The sequence below is a fragment of the Arachis hypogaea genome, chromosome 16, assembly GCF_003086295.3.
Source record: "Arachis hypogaea cultivar Tifrunner chromosome 16, arahy.Tifrunner.gnm2.J5K5, whole genome shotgun sequence".
In the NCBI taxonomy this organism is placed as follows: domain Eukaryota; kingdom Viridiplantae; phylum Streptophyta; class Magnoliopsida; order Fabales; family Fabaceae; genus Arachis; species Arachis hypogaea.
In genome coordinates this window covers 92,796,532-92,802,366 of record NC_092051.1, presented here as the reverse complement: position 1 = coordinate 92,802,366, position 5,835 = coordinate 92,796,532, and positions in this window count along the sequence as shown.

Sequence of the window (5,835 nt, the reverse complement as noted above, 5' to 3'; positions counted from 1 at the left end):
TTCTGCCTCTAGTTCTGGTGCTCCTCCCAATAAGAAACAAAAAACAGCTGAGCCTTCCAACCTTGATGCTCCTGACTTTAATGCAATTGAATTTGTGGATCAACAAATCGGTCCCTACGGTGCCCTTCCTATGGACGATGTGTCGCTTCTTCACCATCTGGACTTTATAACTCGAAGTAGTGTTAGAATGGCGTATATGGGGGCTGCCCTATACCGGACTGCTCAAAATCTTCCTCTCCACGCCACCAAAGCCTTTATGGAGGAGGCTAAATAGGAGTTTGATCGGATGAAGGGCCTGAAGGAGGAGCTTGAAGTAAAGGTAGCCAAGTTGGAGAAGGATCTGGAGAACGAGAAGGCGAGTTCACTTTCTCTGGTGGCTTTTGTGAGGCTGGCCGAGGACACGGCACTGAGGCAAAAAGACAACTATGTTACATCCTATCGGGAGGGAATGCGTCTGAAGGCGGAGTTGGAGAACGCCCGAGCTGATTACTCCGAGCTCCAGGGTCATCTTGTTGGCAGCGTAACTGCTGCCTATGAGAACCTGAAAGAGCAAGTTCGGATTATTGCTCCCGAGGCCGACCTTACTCTCTTCAGCCTGGATAATGTTGTTAGGGATGGTAAGATTGTCCTTGATGACGAGGATGATGATGATGTCGATCCCCTCCCTGTGTCTTCTGCCAAGGTGTCAGCTCCTGCTGTTCCTCCTGTCGAGGTCGGCCCTCCCGCTTCTGATCCTGACTGTCAGATCTTAAACCGGGACGATGGTACTGTGTATGCTGTTCCTCTCCAGGCTCGCCCTCCTTCTCCTCAAACTGATGCTGCTAAAAAGTCTTCTAATCTTTAGCTGATTTATTTTGGATATTTGTGTAGTTGGCCCGGCTTCTGGGCTTTAAAACTCTTTATTTCGTGGGTGGTTTATTTTGCTAGCACTCTTTCTGGTTGCTTGTTTAGCAACCAATTATTTTGAAAAACACAACGAGTAGCTTCTAAGCTTTTGGGTCTGATCCTGAAGCTTTGTTATTTTATGTCATGCTTGCTTGCGCCTGTCTTAGCTTTTTTATATGTTTCGAGAATGTTGAAGCCTTGTTGCTCAACCTTTTTGAACTGCTTTGTACTTGGAGGTTGTATGACCGACTTCTTTGTCCTTTTCCAAGTAGTTTTGTAGTTGATCGACGTCGTCATGTCGATCTTTTCTCAGTTATTTTGTAATCCTCTTTCTTGGATATTTGTCAGATCTCTTTCAGGGATTACTTTTTATAACTTGTTTGTTGTAGGAGACCGACTTCGCTATGTCGATCTCTTCTAAGTTATTTTTGTAATCCTCTTTCTTGGATCTTTGTCAGATCTCTTTCAGGGATTACTTTTATAACTTGTTTGTTGTAGGAGACCGACTTTGTTATGTCGATCTCTTCTAAGTTATTTTTGTAATCCTCTTTCTTGGATCTTTGTCAGATCTCTTTCAGGGATTACTTTTATAACTTGTTTGTAGGAGGTCGACTTCTTTGCGTCGTCCTCTTTCTAAGTTATTTTTGTAGTCCTCTTTTTTGGACCTTTGTCAAGTCTCTTTCAGGGACTACTTTTATAACTTTTTCATTTTGGGCTGACTTTGTCATGTCGGGCCCTTCTAAGTTAAAGTAATCCTCTTTAATAGGGTTGGCCAGACCTCTTTCCAGGGTTTACTTATAACTTAGGTTAACTTGGTCCGACTTCTTAACGTCGGCCATTCTTTGAGTTATTATTTAGCAATCCATAAGACCTCGTCAGGTTCTTTTTCTGGATCACTTTCGATAACTTCTAACATTATTATGTGTTCATCTTTGCCGATTTGTAGAAGGTGGTTGCTATCTTTAGATCGTCTTTTAGGTGAATCGCGTTTTCACCTTTATCGGACGATTGTCTTTATCGTCATCGTGCAGTGAAATTGTTTTTTACTTTCTGCCAATCTGTTACTTTATAATCGGACGATGAATGCTTCAGATTAATGCGTCTTGAAAACTTGTAGAATATCTAAAATATATTTTATTCAAAGGAAAGTGCAAATATATACATGTGGGAATTTTTCATCCCTTTAAGTCGAATAGTGTCTGAGTCTCAACTTGGTGCCTTATTAAAAAACCTTTTCAGGAAAAAGAGTGCATCCAATAGTGAGATCTTTTACTTTTTCTAGTTGTAGTACCTTCTTAGGTTATAGGCGTGCCATGATCTGGGAAGCTCTCATCCATCAAGTTCGAACAGTCTGTAGTAGCCCTTCCCAAGTACTTCTACAACTCGGTAGGGTCCTTTCCAGTTTGCTGCCAACTTTCCTTCTCCTGGTCGAGTTGTTCCAATATCATTTCGGATTAGGATGAGATCATTCTCTATAAAACTTCTCGGCACTACCCTTTGATTATATCTGGAAGCCATTCGATGTTTTAGTGCTTTTTCCCTGATCCGAGCTCTTTCTTAGATTTCAGGTAGTAGGTCAAGCTCTTCCCTCTGAAGTTGGGAGTTTGCTCCCTCATTGTAATGAACCACTCTAGGCGATCCTTCCTCAATCTCTACTGGGATCATTGCCTCTATTCCGTATGCTAACCGGAAGGGAGATTCCTTTGTGGTGGAGTGTGGCGTCGTTCGATACGCCCATAGAACTTGTGGAAGCTCTTCTGCCCAAGCTCCCTTTCCGTCTTGTAATCTCTGTTTTAACCCGGCCAATATGACTTTGTTGGCAGCTTCAGCCTGTCCATTGGCTTGCGGATGTTCCACAGAGGTGTACTGGTGCTTTATGTTCAAGTCGGCTACTAATTTTCTTAAGCCTGCATTTGTGAATTGAGTGCCATTGTCTGTGGTGATGGAGTGTGGAACCCCGAACCTTGTGACAATGTTTCTATATAGGAATTTCCGGCTTCTTTGAGCAGTGGCGTTGGCTAGGGGCTCTGCCTCGATCCACTTTGTGAAATAGTCTACCCCTACTATGAGGAATTTAACTTGTCCTGATCACTGGGGGAAGGGTCCGAGAAGATCAAGTCCCCATCTTGCAAACGGCCAAGGCGAAGTTACGCTGATGAGCTCTTCTGGCGGGGCATGTGAAAGTTGGCATGTTTCTGATATGGTGGACGTGTCTTTACAAATTCTGTAGCTTCTTTCTGTAGAGTTGGCCAATAAAATCCCGCCCAGAGTACTTTTTTCGCGAGAGCTCATGCTCCGAGATGATTGCCGCAAATGCCGCCGTGTACTTCTTCTAGCACTTCCTTTGTGTTGGAGGTCGGCACTCATTTTAGTAATGGTATTGAGATCTCTCTTTTGTACAGGATGTTGTTTATGATAGTGTAGTACTGTGCCTCCCTTTTTAACCTCTTTGCCTCCTTTTCTTCTGTGAGGAGTGTTTTTGCTTTGAGGTAGTTAATTATGGGGGTCATCCATCCTTGGTCCTAATTTGTTATGGCTAGGACTTTTACCTCTTCCGAGATTGATGGGTTCTGTAGCATTTCCTGGATGAGGCTTCTATTATTGCCCCCTGGTTTGGTGCTGGCTAGTTTCGAGAGTGCGTCAGCTCGGGCATTTTGTTCGCGGGGTATGTGGCAGATCTTATATTCCCCAAGTTGTCCGAGCTGTTCCTTGGTTTTATCCAAATACTTTTTCATGGTGGGATCTTTGGCTTGGTAGCTCCCTGTTATCTGTGAGGTGACTACTTGTGAATCGCTGTAAATGTTGAGTTTTTGAGCTCTAACCTCTTTAGCCAACTTCAAACCAGCTAGTAACGCTTCATATTCTGCCTGATTATTTGAGGCCGGGAACCCGAACTTGAGGGAGAGCTCAATTTGGGTTCCTTGGTTTCTTTCTATTATCACACCTGCGCCGCTTCCAGTCTTATTTGAAGAACCGTCCACATAGAAATTCCATTCTGTGGGGATTTCCAGGGCATCTGTGAATTCTGCGATGAAGTCGGCCAGATACTGTGATTTGATGGCCATCCGAGCTTCATATTGGAGGTCGAACTCGGATAACTCGACTGCCCATTGTAAAATTCTACCTGCTAAATCTGTTTTCTGCAATATTCCTTTTATGGGCTAGTTAGTTCGAACCTTAATTGTGTGAGCCTGGAAGTACGGGTGAAGTCGTCGAGATGTTAGAATGAGAGTATAGGCAAACTTTTCTATTTTCTGATAGTTTAACTCGGATCCCTGTAGCGCTTTACTAATGAAGTAGACGGGTTGTTGCCCACTTTCGTCTTCTCTGACTAGTGCTGAGGCTATTGCCCGGCTTCCTACTGCGAGATATAATATGAGCGGTTCTCCTTTTCGTGGCCGAGATAGGATAGGTGGCCGTCCTAAGAATTCCTTAAAGTCTTGGAAGGCTTGTTCACATTTTGTTGTCCATTTGAACTGCTTTCCCTTCCTTAAAGTAGCATAGAAGGGGAGAGATCTTATCGCTAATCCTGCTAAGAACTTGGATAGGGTGGCCAATCTCCCGTTGAGTTGCTGTACTTCTTTGACACAGGTTGGGCTTTTCATGTTGAGTATGGCTTGACATTTATCTGGATTTGCTTCAATTCCTCTTTGTGTGAGCATGAAACCTAAAAATTTGCCCGCTTCTACTGCAAAGGTGCATTTTGCGGGATTGAGTCGCAAGTCATGCTTCCTTATAGTGTCAAACACTTGGGCAAGGTCGGACAATAATGTCTCTTCACTTTGTGTCTTTATCAACATGTCATCCACATAGACTTCCATGATTTTTCCGATGTGATCTGAGAAGACTTTATTCATTAGCCTTTGATAAGTAGATCCCGCATTCTTGAGATCGAAAGGCCTCACAATGTAGCAGTAGTTCACTTTTGGCATTAAAAACGAGGTCTTTTCTTGATCTGGTGGATACATGGGGATTTGGTTGTATCCCGAGTTTGCGTCCATAAATGAGAGGTATCTATATCCGGAGGAAGCATCTACCAGAGCGTCGATAGTCGATACTTAGGAGTGGGTAAGGATCTTTTGGGCAGGCTTTGTTAAGATCGGTGTAATCGGTGCACATTCGCCACTTCCCATTTGATTTTCTCACCAAGACGACGTTGGCTAGCCATAGTGGGTACTCGACTTCTCTTACGAATCCTGCCTCCAGTAATGCTTGTACCTGTTCTTCCACAGCTTGGGATCTCTCTGGCCCAAATTTTCTTCGTCTTTACTGTACCGGCCGAGATCCTGGATAGACCGCCAACTTGTGGCACATTAGCTTGGGGTCTATGCCTGGCATGTCTGCGGCTTTCCATGCGAAGAGATCGACATTATCTTGTAAGAATTGTACCAGTAATTCTTTTGAGTCTCCTCTCAGGATCGTGCCGATATTAGTCGTTTTGTCCAAGGTGTCTCCAATCTGAACCTTCTCTATCTCACCTTCTGGCTGTGGACGGAGTTCTTCTCGTCTTTGAACTCCGCCAAGCTCAATTGTATGAAACTCTTCTCCTCTACCTCTGAGGTTTAGACTTTCGTTATAACAGCGGCGTGCCATCTTTTGATCTGCTTTTATTGTGGCTATCCCATCTTTTAGATCTCAAGGTAAGATTGAGACAGAATTTCCCCAATTCTCAACACCCAAGACTCAAACAAAGTATGTAGAAAAGAAAGCAAAAATAACCCAGAGGAAGAGAATTCAATTCTCCTTCCCAGGAACTCTCAAATTCTAAAAGCAACAACTCAAATGTAAAGATGCGCACTCTACTGTAAGTATTAAAAATTCTAAAAGGAAAGCACCCCGAAAACTTAAATTCTAAGCTATTTATACACTCTCTTCAAATGATCTTCAAGCTTTGAATTGGGCCCTTGCTCTTGATGGAATTGGGTTGACAAAAGCCTCTGTTGATTGCTC